The sequence below is a fragment of the Oryx dammah genome, unplaced genomic scaffold (assembly GCF_014754425.2).
Source record: "Oryx dammah isolate SB20612 unplaced genomic scaffold, SCBI_Odam_1.1 HiC_scaffold_23, whole genome shotgun sequence".
Classification (NCBI taxonomy): domain Eukaryota; kingdom Metazoa; phylum Chordata; class Mammalia; order Artiodactyla; family Bovidae; genus Oryx; species Oryx dammah.
Window position 1 is genome coordinate 70,106,043 of NW_024070207.1, and position 20,625 is coordinate 70,126,667.

The window sequence follows — 20,625 nt, forward strand, 5'->3', positions numbered from 1 at the left end:
GGATACATAGACTGTTAATGTGCTTAAAAGCAGCTACAGTCTCTTGTGTTAACACAGGATTCTGTCCCCAGCTAACTATTTCACGACTGCAGAGGTTATTTGGGACTGGTAATGCACTTACCTGCCTGTACAGTCTCATCTGTTGGCCTACTTTCCCATGATCTCCTACTAATTTGCATGATAAAAGAGGGTATAAGGAACTGTTAATGTGCTTTACTGCAGCCACAGTCCCTTTTGTTAATCTAGAATCATTTTTGTTCCTACTGGATTTGTGTTACCACATAAAGTACCTGAGACTGTTAATGTGCTTAAATCCAGCTACACTCCTTTCTATTAATCTAGGATCCCATCCTCACCTAACTCCTTTTGTATTACTGAAGAGCCTACAGGGACTTGTTAATGGGCTTAAATGCACTGCTGTCCTTTCTGCTGAGTCTAGAACCCTATTTCTCCTAGTCAATTTGCATTACCCCAGAGTGTACAGGAGACTTGCTGTGCTTCAATGCATCCACAGTCTGTTATGTTTACCTGGGACTGACTACTAGCCTTGGACCCCATCCCCTCCTAATTCCGTTTACATTACCAAAGAGGACACAAAGGACTGTTAATGTGCTTAGATGCAAGTACAGTCCTCCTCCCCCCTTTTTAAACCTAGGATCCCATCCCCCACCTAACTCCCTTTTCCTGACTGCAGATTACTTGGGACTGTTCCTGTGCTTAAAAGTAGCTAGTTCCTTCTAGGAGTCTAGATTTCCATCCCTCCTACATGGTTTGCATTGACACAGGATACATAGACTGTTAATGTGCTTAAAAGCAGCTACAGTCTCTTGTATTAACACAGGATTCTGTCCCCAGCTGACTATTTCATGACTGCAGAGGTTATTTGGGACTGGTAATGCACTTACTTGCCTATACAGTCTCATCTGTTGGCCTGCTTCCCCATGATCTCCTACTAATTTGAATTATAAAAGAGGGTATGCTGCTAAGTCACTTCAGTCGTGTCCAACTCTGACCCCAGAGACAGCAGCCCACCAGGCTCCCCCGGCCCTGGGATTCTCCAGGCAAGAACACTGGAGTGGGTTGCCATTTCCTTCTCCAATGCATGAAAGTGAAAGTGAAGTCGCTCAGTCGTGTCCGACTCCTAGCAACCCCATGGACTGCATCCTACCAGGCTCCTCTGGCCATGGGATTTTCCAGGCAAGAGTACTGGAGTGGGTTGCCATTGCCTTCTCCAAAAGAGAGTATAAGGGACTGTTAATGTGCTTTACTGCAGCCACAGTCCCTTTTGTTAATCTAGAATCATTTTTGTTCCTACTGGATTTGTGTTACCACATAAAGTACCTGGGACTGTTAATGTGCTTAAATCCAGCTACACTCCTTTCTATTAATCTAGGATCCCAATCCTCACCTAACTCCCTTTGTATTACTGAAGAGCCTACAGGGACTTGTTAACGGGCTTAAATGCACTGCTGTCCTTTCTGTTGAGTCTAGAACCCCATTTCTCCTAGTCAATTTGCATTACCCCAGAGTGTACAGGAGACTTGCTGTGCTTCAATGCATCCACAGTCTGTTATGTTTACCTGGGACTGACCCTATTCCCACCTAACTCTGTTTTTTTTTTTTTTTTAATTAATTAATTTATTTATTTTTAATTTTTACTTTACAATTCTGTATTGGTTTTGGCATAGATTGACATGAATCCACCACAGGTGTACATGTGTTCCCAAACATGAACCCCCCTCCCACCCCCCTCCCCACAACATCTCTCTGGGTCATCCCCGCGCGTCAGTCCCAAGCGTGTCATACCCTGCATCAGACATAGACTGGCATTTCGATTCTTACATGATATTATACATGTTTCAATGCCATTCTCCCAAATCATCACACCCTCTCCCTCTCCCTCTGAGTCCAAAAGTCCGCTATACACATCTGTGTCTTTTTTGCTGTCCTGCATACAGGGTCATCATTGCCATCTTCCTAAATTCCATATATATGTGTTAGTATACTGTATTGGTGTTTTTCTTTCTGGCTCACTTCACTCTGTATAATCGGCTCCAGTTTCATCCATCTCATCAGAACTGATTCAAATGTATTCTTTTTAATGGCTGAGTAATACTCCATTGTGTATATGTACCACAGCTTTCCTATCCATTCATCTACTGATGGACATCTAGGTTGTTTCCATGTCCTGGCTATTATAAACAGTGCTGCAATGAACATTGGGGTACATGTGTCTCTTTCAATTCTGGTTTCCTCTGTGTGTATGCCCAACAGTGGGATTGCTGGGTCATAAGGCATTTCTATTTGCAATTTTTTAAGGCAGACAGCCTTCCGAATGGGAGAAATTAATAGCAAATGAAGCAACTGACAAACAACTAATCTCAAAAATATACAAGCAACTCCTGAAACTCAATTCCAGAAAAAGAAACGACCCAATCAAAAAATGGGCCAAAGAACTAAATAGACATTTCTCCAAAGAAGACATACGGATGGCTAACAAACACATGAAAAGATGCTCAACATCACTCATTATTAGAGAAATGCAAATCAAAACCACAATGAGGTACCACTTCACACCAGTCAGAATGTCTGCGATCCAAAAATCTGCAAGCAATAAATGCTGGAGAGGGTGTGGAGAGAAGGGAACCCTCCTACACTGTTGGTGGGAATGCAAACTAGTACAGCCACTATGGAGAACAGTGTGGAGATTCCCTAACTCTGTTTTAATGAGAGGGTACTTGGGCTTAACTGGAGCTTCAGTCCCTTCTCTTAACCTAGGGTCAGTTCTTTCTTACTGGATTTGTAGTACCACATAGAGTAACCAAGACTGTCAAGGTGCTTACATGCATTTACAGTCTTTTATACTTACCTGTGTTCGTTGCATGACTGCAGAGGTTACTTGGAATAGTTAATGGAGTCAATTAGAGCTACAGTCTCTTCTGTTGAGATTCCCATGCCCTCCTACTCCATTTGCGTTACCAAGGGGGATACGAGGGACTGTCAATGTGCTTAAATGCAATGTCCTAGGATCCCATCCCCCACCTAACTCCCATTTCCTGACTGCAGATAACTTGGGACTGTTCCTGTGCTTAAAAGTAGCTAGTTCCTTCTATTAGTCTAGATTTCCATCCACTCCTACATGGTTTGCATAACACAGGATACATAGACTGTTGATGTGCTTAAAAGCAGCTACAATCTCTTATATTAACACAGGACTCTGTCCCCAGCTGACTATTTCATGACTGCAGAGGTTATTTGGGACTGGTAATGCACTTACCTGCCTATACAGTCTCATCTGTTGGCTTACTTTGCCAAGATCTCTTGGCTTACTTTGCCAAGATCTCCTACTAATTTGCATTATAAAAGAGGGTATAAGGGACAGTTAATGTGCTTTACTGCAGCCACAGTCCCTTTTAATTTAGAATCATTTTTGTTCCTACTGGCTTTGTGATACCACATAAAGTACCTGGGACTGTTAATGTGCTTAAATCCAGCTACACTCCTTTCTATTAATCTAGGATCCCATCCTCACCTAACTCCCTTTGTATTACTGAAGAGCCTACAGGGACTTGTTAACGGGCTTAAATACCCTGCTGTCCTTTCTGTTGAGTCTAGAACCCCATTTCTCCTAGTCAATTTGCATTACCCCAGAGTGTACAGGAGACTTGCTGTGCTTCACTGCATCCACAGTCTGTTATGTTTACCTGGGACTGACCCTATTCCCACCTAACTGTTTTAATGAGAGGGTACTTGGGCTTAACTGGAGCTTCAGTCCCTTCTCTTAACCTAGGGTCAGTTTCTTTCTTACTGGATTTGTAGTACCACATAGAGTAACCAAGACTGTCAAGGTGCTTACATGCATTTACAGTCTTTTATCTTACCTGTGTTCGTTGCATGACTGCAGAGGTTACTTGGAATAGTTAATGGAGTCAATTAGAGCTACAGTCTCTTCTGTTGAGATTCCCATGCCCTCCTACTCCATTTGCATTACCAAGGGGGATACAAGAGACTGTCAATGTGCTTAAATGCAATGTCCTAGGATCCCATCCCCCACCTAACTCCCATTTCCTGATTGCAGATAACTTGGAACTGTTCCTGTGCTTAAAAGTAGCTAGTTCCTTCTGTTAGTCTAGATTTCCATCCACTCCTACATGGTTTGCATTAACACAGGATAGACTGTTAATGTGCTTAAAAGCAGCTACAATCTCTTATATTAACACAGGATTCTGTCCCCAGCTGACTATTTCACGACTGCAGAGGGTATTTGGGACTGGTAATGCACTTACCTGCCTATACAGTCTCATCTGTTGGCCTGCTTCCCCATGATTTCCTACTAATTTGCATTATAAAAGAGGGTATGCTGCTGCTAAGTCTATTCAGTCGCGTCTGACTCTGCAACGCCGTAGACGGCAGCCCACCAGGCTCCCCCGGCCCTGGGATTCTCCAGGCAAGAACACTGGAGTGGGTTGCCATTTCCTTCTCCAATGCATGAAAGTGAAAATTGAAAGGGAAGTTGCTCAGTCGTGTCCGACTCTTAGCGACCCCATAGAGGGCAGCCTACCAGGCTCCTCCGGCCATGGACTTTTCCAGGCAAGAGTACTGGAGTGGGTTGCCATTGCCTTCTCCAAAAGAGGGTATAAGGGACTGTTAATGTGCTTTACTGCAGCTACAGTCCCTTTTGTTAATCTAGAATCATTTTCGTTCTTACTGGATTTGTGTTACCACATAAAGTACCTGGGACTGTTAATGTGCTTAAATCCAGTTACAGTCCTTTGTATTGATCTAGGATCCCATTCGCACCTAAGTCCCTTTGTATTACTGAAGCGCCTACGGGGACTTGTTAATGGGCTTAAATGCACTCGGTTCTTTTGTTAAGTCTGGAATCCCATCTCTCCTACTCAATTTCCCCGGAGTGTACAAGAGACTGTTACTGTGCTTAAATCCATCCAGTCTGTTATGTTTACTTATGACCCCGTTCCCCAACAGTCAGTGACTCCCTCGCACTATCACAGAAAGTGGAAGGGACTGGTACTGTGCTTAAAAGCAACTACAGTCCCTTATGTTTACCTAGGACCCTATCCCACCCAACTCCCTTTTAATGACTGTAGAATGTACTTGGGACTATTGATGGGCTTAACTGCAGCTACTGTCCCTTCTATTAACCTAGAGTGAATTTCTTTCTTACTCGGTGTATAATACCACATAGAGTAACTGGGATTGCTAATATGCTTAAATGCCTCTACAGTCCCTTATGTTAACCTAGAATCCCATTCCCACCTGACTCCCTTTTTTATTACTGCAGAGCCTACAGGAACTTATTAATAGATTTAATTACACTACTGTCTATTCTGTTAGTCTAGAATCCCATCTCTCCTACTCAGTTTGCATTGCCCCAGAGTGTACAAGAGACTGTTACTGTGCATAAATGCATCCACAGTCTGTTGTTTGCCTATGACCCCATTCCCAACAGTCAGTGACTCCCTTGCACTACCTCAGAAAGTAAAAGTTACTGGTACTGTGCTTAAAAGCAACTACAGTCCCTTTTGTTTACCTAGGACCCTATCCCACCCAACACCCTTATAATGGCTGCAGAAGTTACTTGAGACTATTAATGGGCTTGATGGCAGCACAGTTCCTTCTGTTAATCTAGAATCAGTTTCCTTCTTGCTGGATTTGTATTACTACATAGAGGAACTGGGATTGCTAAGGTGCTTAAATGGAGCTACAGTCCTTTGTGTTAACCTAGGATTCTGTCTCCATCTAACTAGTTTTCATGACTTCAGAGGGTACTTGGGACTGTTATTGCACTTATCTGCTTAAACAGTCTCATCTGTTGGTCTAGATTCCCATGCTCTGCTACTCAGTTTGCATCATAAAAGAGGGTATAAAGGACTGTTACAGGGCTTAAATGCAGCTACAGTCCCTTTTAGTAAGGTGGGATCCCATTCCCACCTAATTCCCTTTGCAGCATCCCAGAGGCTCCTAGGGACTTTCAGTGTACATAAGTGCAGATCCAGGCCCTTTTATTAACCTTGGATCCCATTCCTACCTAATTCCCTTTTTACCACTGCAGAAGGTGCTTGGGACTGTTAATGCACTTCCTGCCTATACAGTCTCCTCTGTTAGTTTAGATTTCAGTGCCCTCCTAGTAAATTTGTATTATAAAAGGATACAAGGGACTGTTCATGTGCTTAAATGTAGCTATAGTCCCTTATGTTAACCTAGATCTCATTCCCACCCAACTCCCTTTTCATTACTGCAGAGCCTGTATGGGACTTGTCAGTGTACTTAATTGCACTGCCATTCCTTCTATTATTCTAGGAGCCCATCCCTCCTAGTGGATTGACATGATCCCAGAGTGTTTGAAGAGGTTGTTACTGTGCTTAAATGCATCCACAGTCTATGTTTACCTATACTCCCATTCCCACCTGACTCCCTTGCACTACCACAGAAGGTAAAAGGACTGGTACTGTGCTTAAAAGCAGCTACAATCTCTTATGTTTACCTAGGACCCTGTTCCCATCTAACTCCCTTTTTTACTGCAGAGGGTACTTGGAACTGTTAATGTGCTTTATTGCAGCCACAGCCCCTTTTGTTAATCTAGAATCATTTTCGTTCTTACTGGATTTGTATTACCATATAAAGTAAGTTCGACTGTTAATGTGCTTAAATCCAGCTACAGTCTTTTCTATTAATCTAGGATCCCATTCCTATCTAACTCCCTTTTCATGACTGCAGAGGGTACTTGGGGCTGTTAATGCGTTTACCTGCCTATATAGTCTCATCTGTTGATCTAGATTCCCATGCCCTGCTACTCAGTTTGCATTGTGAAAGAGGATACAAGGGACTGATATGGTGCTTAAATGCAGCTACAGTCCCTTATGTTAACCTAGGATTCCATTCCCACCTGACTTCTTTTTCATTAATGCAGAGCCTGTATGCTGCTGCTGCTGCTAAGTCACTTCAGTCATGTCCAACTCTGTGCAACCCCGTAGACCGCAGCCCACCAGGCTCCCCCGGCCCTGGGATTCTCCAGGCAAGAACACTGGAGTGGGTTGCCATTTCCTTCTCCAATGCATGAAAGTGAAAAGTGAAAGTGAAGTCGCTCAGTCGTGTCCAACTCTTAGCGACCCCATAGAGGGCAGCCTACCAGGCTCCTCCGGCCATGGGGTGCCATTGCCTTCTCCGGAGCCTATATGGGACTTGTCAAAATGCTTAATTGCACTGCTGTCACTTCTTAGTCTAGGAGCCTATCCCTCGTACTCGATTTGTATTACCCTGGAGTGTAAAGACTGTTAACATGGTTAAATGCATCTACAGTCTCAGGTTTACCTATGATCCCATTCCCATTTAAATCTTGTTGCATGACTGCGGAGGTTACTTGGAATAGTTAATGGCCTCAATTAGAGCTACTGTCCCTTCTGTTAGTTGAGATTCCCATGCCCTCCTACTCAATTTGCATTAGCAAGGGAGATATAAGGGACTGTTAATGTGCCTAAAAGCAATGACCTAGGATCCCATCCCCCACCTAACTCCCTTTTCATGACTGCAGATTACTTGGGACTGATACTGTGCTTAAAAGTCCCTAACAGTTCCTTCTGTTAGTCTAGATTTCCATCCACTCCTACATGATTTGCATTAACACAGAGTGTTTATAGACTGTTAATGTGCTTAAAAGCAGCTACAGTCTTATGATAACCTAGGATTCTGTCCCCAGCTAACTACTTTTTCATGACTGCAGAGGATATTTGGGACTGGTAATGCACTTACCTATCTATACAGTCTCATCTGTTGGTCTACTTTCCCATGCTCTCTGACTAATTTGCATTATAAAAGAGGGTATAAGGGACTGTTAATGTGCTTTACTGCAGCCACAGCCCCTTATGTTAACTAAGACCCTATTCCCACCTAACTCCCTTTTAATGACTGCAGAGGGTACTTGGAACTGTTAATGAGCTTTACTGCAGCCACAGTCCCTTTTGTTAAATCTAGAATCGTTCTCGTTCTTAATGGATTTGTATTACCACATAAAGTAACTGGGACTGTTAATGTGCTTAAATAGAGCTACAGTCCTCTATATTAATCTAGGATCCCATTCCCACCTAACTCCATTTTCATTATTGCAGAGCCTACCGGGACTTGTTAATGGGCTTAAATGCACTGCTGTCCTTTTTGTTAAGTCTAGAATCCCATCTCTCCTCCTCAACTTACATTACCCCAGAGTGCACAAGAGACTGTTACTGTGCTTAAATCCAGCCAGTCTGTTATGTTTACCTATGACCCCGTTCCCCAACAGTCAGTGACTCCCTTGCACTACCACAGAAAGTAGAAGGGACTGGTACTGTGCTTAAAAGCAACTACAGTCCCTTATGTTTACCTCGGACCCTATCCCACCCAACTCCCTTTTAATGACTGCAGAAAGTACTTGGAACTGTTAATGGGCTTTACTACAGTTACAGTTCCTTCTGTTAGTCTAGATTCCCATCCACTCCTACATGATTTGTATTCCTACTGACTGTACAAGAAACTGTTAATGGGCCACAGTCCCCTCTGTTATTCTGAAATTTTTTACTTTTACTTGATTTGCATTACTGAAGATGCTACAAGAAACTGTTAATGTGCTTAAATGGAGCTACAGAGTCTTACATTTATCTAAAATCCTGTTCCCACCTCATCCCCTTGACATGATTGTAGAGAGTACTTGGGACAGTTCAAGGGCTCAATTAGAGCTATAGCCCCTTCTGTTAGTCCCGATTCCCATGCCCTCATACTTGATTTGCCTTACCACAGTGAGTACAATGGACTGTTAATATGCTTAAAAGGACCTACAGTCCCTCAGGTAACCTAAGATCTCATTTCCACCTAACTCCCTTTCCTGCCTACAGAGGGTATTTGGGACTGTTAATGAGTGATACTGCAGCTGCATTCCCTTCTGTTACTGTACATTCTTATGCCCTCTCACACGATTTGCAGTACCACAAATTGTACAGTTTAGTTCAGTCGCTCGATCGTGTCCAGCTCTTTGCGACCCCATGAATCACAGCATGCCAAGCCTCCCTGTCCATCACCAACTCCTGGAGTTCATGCAAACTCATGTCCATTGAGTTGGTGATGCCATCCAGCCATCTCATCCTCTGTCGTCCCCTTCTCCTCCTGCCCCCAATCCCTCCCAGCATCAGGGTCTTTTCCAATGAGTCAACTCTTTGCATGAGGTGGCCAAAGTATTGGAGTTTCAGCTTCAGCATCAGTCCTTCCAATGAACACCCAGGACTGATCTCCTTTAGGATGGACTGGCTGGATCTCTTTGCAGTCCAAGGGACTCTCAAGAGTCTTTTCCAACACCACAGTTCAAAAGCATCAATTCTTCGGTACTCAGCTTTCTTTACAAATTGTACAAGGGACTGTTAAACGTTTTTAAATGGAACAGCAGTTTCTTATATTAATCTAATATCCTATTCCCACCTAACTCTGTTTTCATTAATGTAGAGCCTACATGGATTTGTTAATGGGCTTATTTGCACTGCCCTTCCTTCTGTTAGTCTAGATTTCCCAGGCCATCCTCGATTTGCATTACCAAAGAGGGTATAATGGACTGTTAATATGCTAAAATGCTGTGACAGTCCCTTATATTAACTTAGGATCTTATCCTCAACTAAGGCTCTTTGCAGGATTGCAGAGGATGCTTGGGCCTGTTCATGGCCTTAAATACCGCTACATCCCTTATGGTAACCTAGGATCCCATTCCCAACTATTAGTATCTTTCTTTTAATTACTGCAGAGCCTACATAGAACTTGCTAATGAACTACCATTGTTCCTTCCCTTTGTTTAGATTCCCATCTCCTAAAGATTTACATTATCACAGAGGATACAATGGACTGTTAATGTGCCCATACAGTTCTTTTTCCTCCCCCTCCTTTTTAAAACCCAGGATCCTATTCCCACCTAACTCCCTTTGCATTACCAGTGACTGTACAAGTGCCTGCTAATGTTTTTAAATGCAATTACAGTCTCTCCTGTTAACCTAGGATCCCACCCCCAACTAAGTCCCTTTGCATGATTGTGAGGATACTTAGAACTATTAATGTGATTCACTGCAGCTACATTCCCTTATCTCATCTAGGATCCATTCTCTTCCTTCTTGATTTGCATTATCAGAGAGGATAGAAGGGATGGTTAATGTACTTAAATGGAGCTGTGGTCCCTTATGATAATCAGGATCCTATTTCTACCTAACTTCCTTTGTATTACTTCAGGGCATACACAGGACTTTTTAATGGGCTTAATTGCCCTACTGTGCCTTCTTTTAGTCTAGATCTCCATCCTTCCTACTCCATTTGCATTACCCCAAAGTGTACAAGGGACTGTTATTGTACATAAAGGCAGTTACAGTCCCATGTTTTAGTCTAAGATTCCCTCTCCCCCTTTAATTCCCTCTACATTACCGAAGGGGGTACAAGGGACTGCTAATGTGCTTAAATGCTGCTTGCAGTCCTTTATGTTACCTAGGATCCCATCCCCACCTAACTCACTTGTCAAAGAGGCTGTAAGGGACTGTTAATGTGTTTAAATGCAGGTATAGTGCCTGAACATCGAAATCCATTCCTGCATAACTCCCTTTTTCAGGACTACAGATGGTAATTGAGACTGATAGTGAGCTTTATTGCACTTACAGTCTCTCTTAGTCTAGGATCCCATTCTCTCCTACTAGATTTACATTACCACGACTGTACAAGGGACTTTTAACGTGCTTAAATGCAGCTGTAGTCCCTTATGTCAACCTAGGATCCGATTCCTACCTAACTTCCTTTTCATGACTGCAGAGGGTACTTAAGGACTGTTAATGCATTTACTTGCCTATACAATCTCATCTGTTGATCTAGATTCCCATGCCCTCCTACTTAATTTGCATTATAAAAGAGGGTACAAGGGACTATTAACTTGCTTAAATGCAGCTATAGGCCCTTAGTTAACCTAGGATCCCATTCCCACCTGACTCCGTTTGCATCACCCCAGAGGCTACAAGGGACTTTCAATGTGTTTGAAAGCGAAAGTGAAGTTGCTCAGTCGTGTCTGACTCTGCGACTCATGGGCTCTAGCTGGCCAGGCTCCTCCGTCCATGGGATTTTCCAGGCAAGAATACTGGACTTGGTTGCCATTTCCTTCTCCAGGGGATCTTCCTGACTCAGGGATCAAACCCAGGTCTCCTGTATTACAGGCAGACTCTTTACCATCTGAGCCACCAGGGAATCCCAATGTGTTTAAATGCAGGTAAAGTCCCTTATGTTAAGTTCAAAGTCCATTCCCACCTAACTGCCTTTTTGTCACTGCAGGGGGGTACTTGGGACTGTTAATGGGACTGTTCTTGCTTATCCAATCTCATTCGTTGGTCTAGATTCCCATGCTCTTCTACTCAATTTGCATTATAAAAGGGGGTACAAGGGACTGTTAATGTGCTTAAATGCAGCTACAGTCCTAGGATCTCACCCCTCTCTAGTCACTTGTGTTACTTGTTGGTATTTGGGACAGAAAGGTGCTTAAATGCAACTGTGGTCCATTTGTTAACCTAGGGTCCCATGCCTTCTAACTCTTAACATTACCTGGGAGTGTATTGGGACTGTAGAACTGCTTAATTGCAACTGTGGTCGCTTCTCTTAGCCTGGAGTCCATGCTCTCCACAGTTTTGCTTATATTACCACAGAAGGTACTCGGAACCCGTGAATGTGCCTAAATGCAGATGTGGTCCCTTTTGTTAGTTTAGGATCCCAGGACTTCCTTTACATTATCTGTGAAGGCATTTGGGACTGTCAAGGTGATAATTGCTGCTGTGTTCCCTTCTGTTGTCTAGGATCCTGTTCCCTCCTACCTCCACTTCCTTTGCATTACATGGAAGGGTGCTTAACTGTAGCTATGGTCCCTTCTGTTAGCCTAGTTTCCATTCCGTTTCTACTTCCTTTGCTTACTGCAGAAGGTACTGACTATTGTGGTGCGTCTTATCCTCTCACATTACACCTTAGGGTCCCGAACACTAAGGCCCCTCTTTTTGCGCTTTTTAATGTGCAGTTGCGTTTGTTCATCTTCCTCTGCAGTATATAAAGACTCCACTCATTTCCCTTGTATTCAGTGGTGGATGTCCTTTACTCAAGACCTTTATACTAGAATAAAGTGAACCATGACAATTCACCACGAATATATCCTTTCACTTCAGTCCCTTGTATTCTGTTATATAAAATATATATATGAATTACCTCCATTACTTTTTTCTGGGAATATTTACATGCAAATTTCCAGTGTTTAAGGCTCTTCTATTTTAATTAATGTTCCTCCCTTTTTGCATTATATCAGGGGATGTTAGTGACCCAAACTCTTTCTCTTGGGACTCAATGTGCATGTGCCCTCATGATAAACTCACATATTGAATTTTTAGTATTAAAGCAGGGACTACTGACTAGTTTTTCTTTTGGACAGTTAATGTGCAGAATTATACTAGGAACCCATCCCATTCCACCTCCTTTGCATCAGGGGTCCTAATCAACTGGCTGCTGCTTCTGTACAGTTTAAATGTGCATAATTTCAGTAGTCCATGCTCCCTTATGTTAGACTAGGATCCCATATCCTTGCCCCATTTACATTACTGGAGGGACTTCTGACTAGCTAAGATTCACTGTCTTGGACTGTTAATGTATGTACTTAATGTTTGCTCCTGTACCTGTACCTCAGGTAAGGACCCTCCTCATTCTATTTATATTTCAGCAGGAGATGCCTACTATTCAAGATCTTACACACTATTGCAGTTAATGTGCACAGTCTTCGTTTTCTTGTACACATTCTCAGTTGTCCACAGCTGTGCTTTTTAGGTCAGGGCCCTTTCACTTATTGAAGCACAGGTTAACTTACCACCTTAAAGCCCTTGTTCTGGGACTGTGACTATGTGTAATTACAGTTGTCTATGGTCTTCTCAGTTAACTTGTCTCCCTGACTCTATTCATCCCCTTTGCTTTACTGCATGGGGTACTGTCCACTTAAGGCCCCTTTCTCATATATGTGTAATGACAATTACATTATAGGGGCTTCATACTCCCTTTAAGATTCTTATATTTGTACAAGGTATATGATTTTAATTGACCACACCATGTCCCTTCAACATTAATTTACATAATTGCAACTTAGTTCATCTTATCCTGTTGCCTTCCTTTTCCTTAGATTGTGAATGTACATTCTTGTGCACTACACAAGGACCCTCCCCCTCACTTCCTATGCCTTCCAGTAAGTTTGCCCATTGCTAAGACCTTTCCATTTGGACAATTAATGTGCAGAGTTGCACTTTCCCATAACCCTATTACTTTTAGGACTGTTGTATCTCCTTTGTAATAGTGCAGGTGATACTGTTTCCCCGCCAAGATCCCTTACTGTTAGTATACGTAATAGAAATTCTTGTCTTTATCAGTTTACTTCAGTAATACTCCCTCAGCCAGCTATCATGACCTCAGCTCTTGGACAATTAATATGCACCAATAATATATCAAGTGTATGATCTTTAGATAGGATCCCTGTACCCTCACTATGGATCAGGAGTACTGACTTAAGGCTTCTTTTTTTGACTCTGGGTGTGAATATTTGCAGTTATCTATACACCCTTCTATTAGAGTAGGACATCATTCCCACATACTCCCTTTGCATTACTTCATGGGCTGCTGATGACACAAAACTTTTACTGGGACTGCTGATGAGCACAATGGCAGTTGGCAATGGGTTTTTCCTCCCTGGTCTTGTTAGGCAAGCACTCCCAGCTCCAATTTCTCATGGTATAATAAACTATAAACACTGCACTGTGCTGTGAACTTGTCCATCAAAGGGCGACCCACATTCCCACTCCTTTTGCCCTGGCTCCAGTGTATCAAATCCCAAGTAATCATGGCCTTGACCTTATCTTCCCTCTTCAAACCCCTTGTCTGCCCTTGGACCCTTCTTATGGATTTTTAATGTTCACAATTTCAGGTGTCCATCCATCCAGATAAGATTATGCTCCCTCACCCCTCCCACCCCTGCCCTGCCCCTTTTGCATTGTTGCTGGGAAATGTTGACTGAGCAAAACTCTTTCCTCTTGGATTTACAATGTTAACAGTCCCAGATGTCATTGTTTTGCCCACTTTGAATTTCTGTAATTCCCTGTTGCACTTTCCTTGGTCCCACCCGTCAGGCACGGACTCTTCCACTTCCTTCTTTGCATTACTTCTGAGTAGTGCTGACCACCACAGCCCCTTCTGTGTTATTAACACAGTATTGATTGTCCCATTTTTAAGCCCACCAGCCCAAGATCTCCCTACCATTTTGATGTTATATTTGTGCAGTATGGACTACCAAAAGCAGGCCAGAACTAGGCGACTGGGCCTTTACTCCTTTTCCTGCATTTGTTAATGATCCCAGTTCCAATTATTGTCATATTCTGGGGACAGAACCATTCCTGATCCCCTCTGTTACTGATTTACTAGGCAAAATGCTCAAGGCATGTCAGACCCAAGGGAACTGGATTGCTACCCTTTATTTGGGGTTTTCATTATATATAAGTATCATTTGAAAATTGACTTCCCAGGAAGGAAGGTTAGCACTATCTGTGCATTCTTCCTTTCAAAGCAGATTGCCTGGCTATGTCTCTCCTCTCCTTTTGTATATTACCATTGTGCCAATTGCCAGGATACAACCAAAAAGTTTCTTTCTTTTTTCTTTTTTTTACTTTTTAAGAAAGACATCTGGATTGCAGGGTGGAATTGATAACCTGGTCATTGAAATTTTGAAGTTGGTAAACCCATTTATATCATGTACCTAATGACCAGTGTCTCTCATTTTACTAAGGGTGGTGAGTCTGTGGATAGACCACTGTGACTTTGATATTGTAGTATATTACTAAAGGAGTTCTAGAGTGGAACTCTTAAGACCAGTATCTTTGGGCTCTACCACCATTTTCAAACCACTTCTTGTTTGGGCTTTACCAGTATTCACTTCTAGGAAAAACTATCTAAACTTCCTAATCGTTAAATTTCTTCATCTGGAGTTCCAACTAGTCCGTACTTATTTCAAGAAGATTGCTGTAAAAGGATAAAATGAGAGAACATGCTGAGGTGCTTTTGAAAACCATAGATCACTTTGTTTGATTAATTTATTACATTTTATGTACCCTGTTTAATTCTGCTATTTTAAAGTTACCTAAAGCACCACCCTGAAGTGAGGACTTAGAAACGATGGAACCAGTTTCCCCATTTTATAAGAAAAGAAAAATAAGCCAAGGTCTAATCAGTCTTTTGGATATAAATTTCAATAGTGAAAATGAATACAATGAATAATATCTCAGCCTCTAGTGTACAAGGTGTTTGGCAGAGAAGTATTTAATATGGAACTGCTGAAGCAAGTAACTAATTATCACCACAGCAGTTCTTTGTAATCACTGAAAAAGGATACTGTTGTCTGAGAAGGATGTCAAAAGATCGGCCCAGCTCAGGGTGCAGTTTGCACTACTAGCTCCTTGGACAGCTGTAAGAAGAGTCTCTGGCTCTTTAGAATACTGTAAGTACTACTTTGTAGCTATTAAGTAATCTTTCTCCTGTTCCATTTTCTTTCTCTTAGATGCTACCCATACAAAAATTGGAGGGTCCTTCCATGTTTCTACCTCATCTGTAATTTATATATCACCATATGAGTTAACAAAATTACAAAATTAATATTGTGTATCTGGCCCTATGCTAGGCTGTATTGAAGTGAGGGATAGAAATGCTATAGTCCTATATAATCTCATCCCCAATATGGTTATATTGTTAAAAAAGCTAATATAAGCACACTTGAAATAACTGTAGAACATAATAAGCAAGTACTATCTTGTATGAATTATATGTTATAGAGTTTTAAAAAATGAGCACACTAGGGTTTGAAGTTGATAGGGTGAACTTAAGGAGGTAGGTTAACTTTTGTCTTTGGTCCAGGACATGATTACTATTACAGCCACCTGGGTAGTATAATGTTTATTTTAATGTCATTTGGTTTTTACCTTTTTTGAACGCACGGAAAGTGACTAGAAGTAACACCAGGCCATTGTGTTTGGCTCTATCCAAGCTGGCAAATTGTTGATTGTTTTAAGCTTGAGTTTTTCAAGCTCTAGGTTATTGGGAGTATAAATCTGATATGTTAGAACTTTGTACGCCTTTTATTCTCTCTCTGCCCAAGAACAGATGAGAGTAGCAGTGACTTTTTAGTTTGAGATATTTGTGGATCCTGTTTGGCAAGAGGGCAATAGAGAAATATGTTTTATAAGACCATGACCTTCCCCTCTTCCCTTTCACCTTTTTCAACAAATACTCTTGTGAGCTAAAAAGATTAGCCTCTCTGGTGTAAAAAGAACAAAGATCCAACTGAAAAAATATTACCATCAAATTTGAAAACTTTTTTTTGTGCATGTTCATGTATCCCAGCAAGAGCAGGAAGAATTATATTAATGAGCGGGGCTTCTCTCACTGCCCATTTTAATTAATATCCGTATTTCCTCACAGCTTGTTTCCCCCAGCCAGTGCCTAAAGATGTTTTTCTGACTGACTGGAGGTAATATATGAATAGTACTGAGCCTTCTTGTTTCTCAAACTGAAGTAATTTGTCAGGATGCAACACCTTTTAAAGAAACAGGTTTTTTGAGATCCTAAAGAGTAAATGTTTTGAGTAATACTGACTTAAGTTATTTGAAATGTAAACATGGTTTCCAATTTCAAAATAGCTTTGTCAAAAATATAATATTTTATATAACATTTTAAATAATTTATATAGAACTTGGAGATCGTGAGAATATATCCACAAACCCCCAGGGTTCTTATCACCCCAATTTGAGAAACACTGGTCTGTGCTTATGAGATCATTTATTGTAGTTAATCAAGTTATCATTCAATGTTAATATACAGCTATAACTATTTATTGGAATTTGTTTTAAAGGGATGAATTCTGAGCTGGTTCCCCCCCACTCAAGAGGAAGGATGGATCAAGTTTAGGTGGAGTGAAGCCTGCACTGGACAGCATCCAAAGGTGAATCTTGGCGTTGTATTTCAGTTCATTGCTTGAAATAAAATCTCTAGCAGTTGTAGAAAGGGATGCTCTGGGAATGTTGGCATCTTCAAACTCAAGATAAACCTTTAATTCAACAAATATTTATTAGACCAGGCACTGGAATAAATAGTAAAATCAAAGACATAGTTCCTGTCCAGGAATCTGCTGTCTCATGGTGGATACAGAAGTGAACAACTTATGGTATTGGGCAGTTTGATGAGTATCATAAAATTTTGGGGAAATTCTGTGGTTCATAGAGGAAGAAGACTGGGGGAAAACACTGTTACTAAGCAAAGTGATCAGTTCAGTTCAGTTCAGTCACTCAGTTGTGTCCAACTCTTTGAGACCCCATGAACCGCAGCACGCCAGGCCTCCCTGTCCATCACCAACTCCCGGAGCCTACCGAAACTCATGTCCATTGAGTTGGTGATGCCATCCAACCGTCTCATCCTCTGTAGTCCCCTTCTCCTCCTGCCCTCAATCTTTCCCAGCATCAGGGTCTTTTCAAATGAGTCAGCTCTTCACATCAGGTGGCTAAAGTATTGGAGTTTCAGCTTCAATATCAGTCCTTCAAATGAACACCCAGGACTGATTTCCTTTAGGATGGACTGGTTGGATCTCCTTGCAGTCCAAGGGACTCTCAAGAGTCTTCTCCAACACCACAGGTCAAAAGCATCAGTTCTTCAGTGCTCTGGTTTCTTTATAGTCCAACTCTCACATCCATACCTGACTACTGGAAAAAAACATAGCCTTGACTAGATGGACCTTTGTTGACAAAGTAATGTCTCTACTTTTTAATATGCTGTCTAGGTAGGAAATATAACTTTTCTTCTAAGGAGTAAGTGTCTAGGATTTGTTTGATGTTGACATAAAAATTCTTATAATGTGGTAATTCTTGATCAGGGATCTGGAAGCCATACCTGGTTCTTTCCACACTATACCATAACATAAAAAATACTTTCAAGATTGCAAACCTGACTTAGACCTTCTTCAGTGACCTCCTATCCTAGAGTAAGGGCAGGTAACCAATTATTAAAAATGATCAAAGCAATTGTACTTCTAGGCAGCAGTAGCAATTCCTCTGCTGCTTTGCATCTTGAAGTATTTTTAGCACCTTTAGGCCACAAATTAGATAGCCCTTAAAGTGGCTGTTGGTTTGAGTCATACTTTCATTTAGCTCTTTTTTCCATACTTGCTTAGTTCTTCTGTGAAACTGCCAGTGCTGACTATTACAGGACCTTAGGGAGACAACAAGCTAGAGATGTGAGACAGGAGATACCTATATCTAATATTTCAGGTTAATGCTTCTTAGTGGGTTTTTGTTGTTGTTGTTGAAGTTTTCTCAGCATTTAAAAAAAAATTATTTTTAATTGAAGGGTAATTGCTTTAAAGAATTCTGTTGTTTTCTGTCAAATCTCACCATGAATATTATATTGAGCCCTGCCCTGTCTTTCTTCTCAAGGACATTCCAAGCATATCAGACCTGAAGACTGCAAGCAACTTTAAGAAGCTCCATATTCAGCAGGTCTTTCCTTTTGAGAATCTGAATAAGCTCCAAGCAATCTAATAAGATGGCTTGCAGTTTCCCTGTAGAAAAAGGTAGTGTAAGGAGCTTATTGTGTGAATTTTGTCTTTGGGTTTAAAGGTTTTAACTTCCTATAGCTCTCTTTTTAAAAACTGAACATGAGCCAATTTTCATCAATTTCTATACATTTTTTCTTTTTGAGTGTAAGAGTAGAATAATAGAGACCCAAGGGCCTGTGTAAGCTACATTATTGGATCCTTGTTTTTCCTTTTGCATAGATTTGCTTAGTTGTTATAGTAACTGAGGTTTTATGTGCCTGTACTCATTCTTGATTTTTTGAATATCCTGGTACTTTGGTGGTACCTCATTTATATAAGCTATTCAAGAACTATACCATGTAGATTGAGGAGAAAACAATTCTGTTTACCTTGGCAATGCTCCAACATCTTACTGCTTAATATACAAATTATTAATAAAAGAAGGGAATGCTACAAAACTAGGTGAGAGAGACATACTTTTGTTGAGATGGATCACTCAATTCTTACCACAGTGCTTTATAAAAGAAGCCTGAGGCAATGTCTTACAGAATTCATATGGTCAGACCACACTGGAATTCTTCTCAAGTGGCTTGATGGCTGTCCTGATAGAGAAAGCTAGCTCCTCCTTTTGTTATTTTCAATCTCTTAATTTCTTGACTTGTATTTTTTGAGGACACAAGGACATTAAAAACCTATGCTCTCAAGCAGGGTCCCCAACCTGCAAGATCTAATGCCTGGTGATCTGAGGTAGAGCTGATGTAATAATAGAAATAAAGTGCACAACAAATGTAATGCACTTGAATCATCTCAAAATCATTTCCCCAACCCTGGTCCATGGAAAAATTGTCTTCCATGAAACTGGTCCTGGTGCCAAAAAAGTTAGGAACCACTGCTCTAGAGGATTATTCATCAGTAGAGACTGGTGACTAAAACAAAATATGGGAATTTGGGTAATTATTCAGCTCTAAATTGGTCTTGGAAATGAAGGGAAGTACAAGGAATGAGTAGAGGAATTTGCATGTTGGTAGGCTGGTAGCTCGGAGAAGGCGATGGCACCCCCACTCCAGTATTCTTGCCTGGAAAATCTCATGGACGGAGGAGACTGGTGGGCTGCAGTCCATGGGGTCGTGAAGAGTCAGACACGACTGAGTGACTTCACTTTCACTTTTCACTGTCATGCCTTGGAGAAGCAGATGGCAGCCCACTCCAGTGTTCTTGCCTGGAGAATCCCAGGGACTGGGGAGCCTGGTGGGCTGCCATCTATGGGGTCGCAGAGAGTTGGACACGACTGAAGCGACTTAGCAGCAGCAGCAGCCTGGTAGCTATTAATAGAATATAAAGCTCTACACAGTTCTAAATCTCCAGTCTTTAATCTAAAGAGAAGGGTAGACATGGTTTAATATAACCCCTAGTTACTCATTGGGACAGACTTTCCCAGTGTACTGCATTTCAGTAATTTATTTTTCTTTTATCTCTTTTCCAGATCTACCTCAAAAGAATAAGCCTGTTGCTTTACAGTGTTAGTGACCCATTCCCTTTGACGATTCCTAGGTGGAGATGGGGCATGAGGATCCTCCAGGGGAAAGATTCACTACCACTGAGCAACAACTCTAGGCCAGGAGGTTATACCAAGCTTCTTTCCTGGGCCCAGTTAAGAAGGTGAAGTTTCAAGACAACCACCACACATCCAGAGGTGGGTAAACTGTCCCTAAAAGCATAATAATTAGTCTTTAATTTCTTGTTTTTCAGTATACATTGCACTTAGCTTTCCATTTAGATTGTTTTAGTCATTGTCATCTATGTCTGCTTTGGTTAAAAAAAAAAAGAAAAAACTGCCTCTTAATTAACCTGGGAAGTAACTGAGAGTGACATGGGTTAAAATGATGATGTGAAGACAATAGCAGGCTGCATTAGTTAGGGTGTTTAGGATGGGACTGTAGTCTGTAGTAGAGGCGTACAGCTAAGTTTTAGGAGAACATGGATGA

General features: G+C 41.5%; 1 long non-coding RNA gene across 4 annotated transcripts in view; it reads left to right on the forward strand.

Moving 5' to 3' along the window:
* LOC120881965 overlaps positions 1-20,625 on the forward strand; it is a 35,776-nt gene that overhangs the window by 5,491 nt on the left and 9,660 nt on the right. For 2 of the 4 annotated variants that reach the window (XR_005725395.1, XR_005725396.1), the window contains exons 2-4: positions 16,967-17,056; positions 18,540-18,676; positions 20,124-20,333. This is a non-coding gene — a long non-coding RNA (uncharacterized LOC120881965). Of the gene's footprint in view, positions 1-11,175; positions 15,560-16,966; positions 17,057-18,539; positions 18,677-20,123; positions 20,334-20,625 lie in introns of those variants that run through there. The other 2 variants (XR_005725394.1, XR_005725397.1) reach the window with 2 other exon arrangements.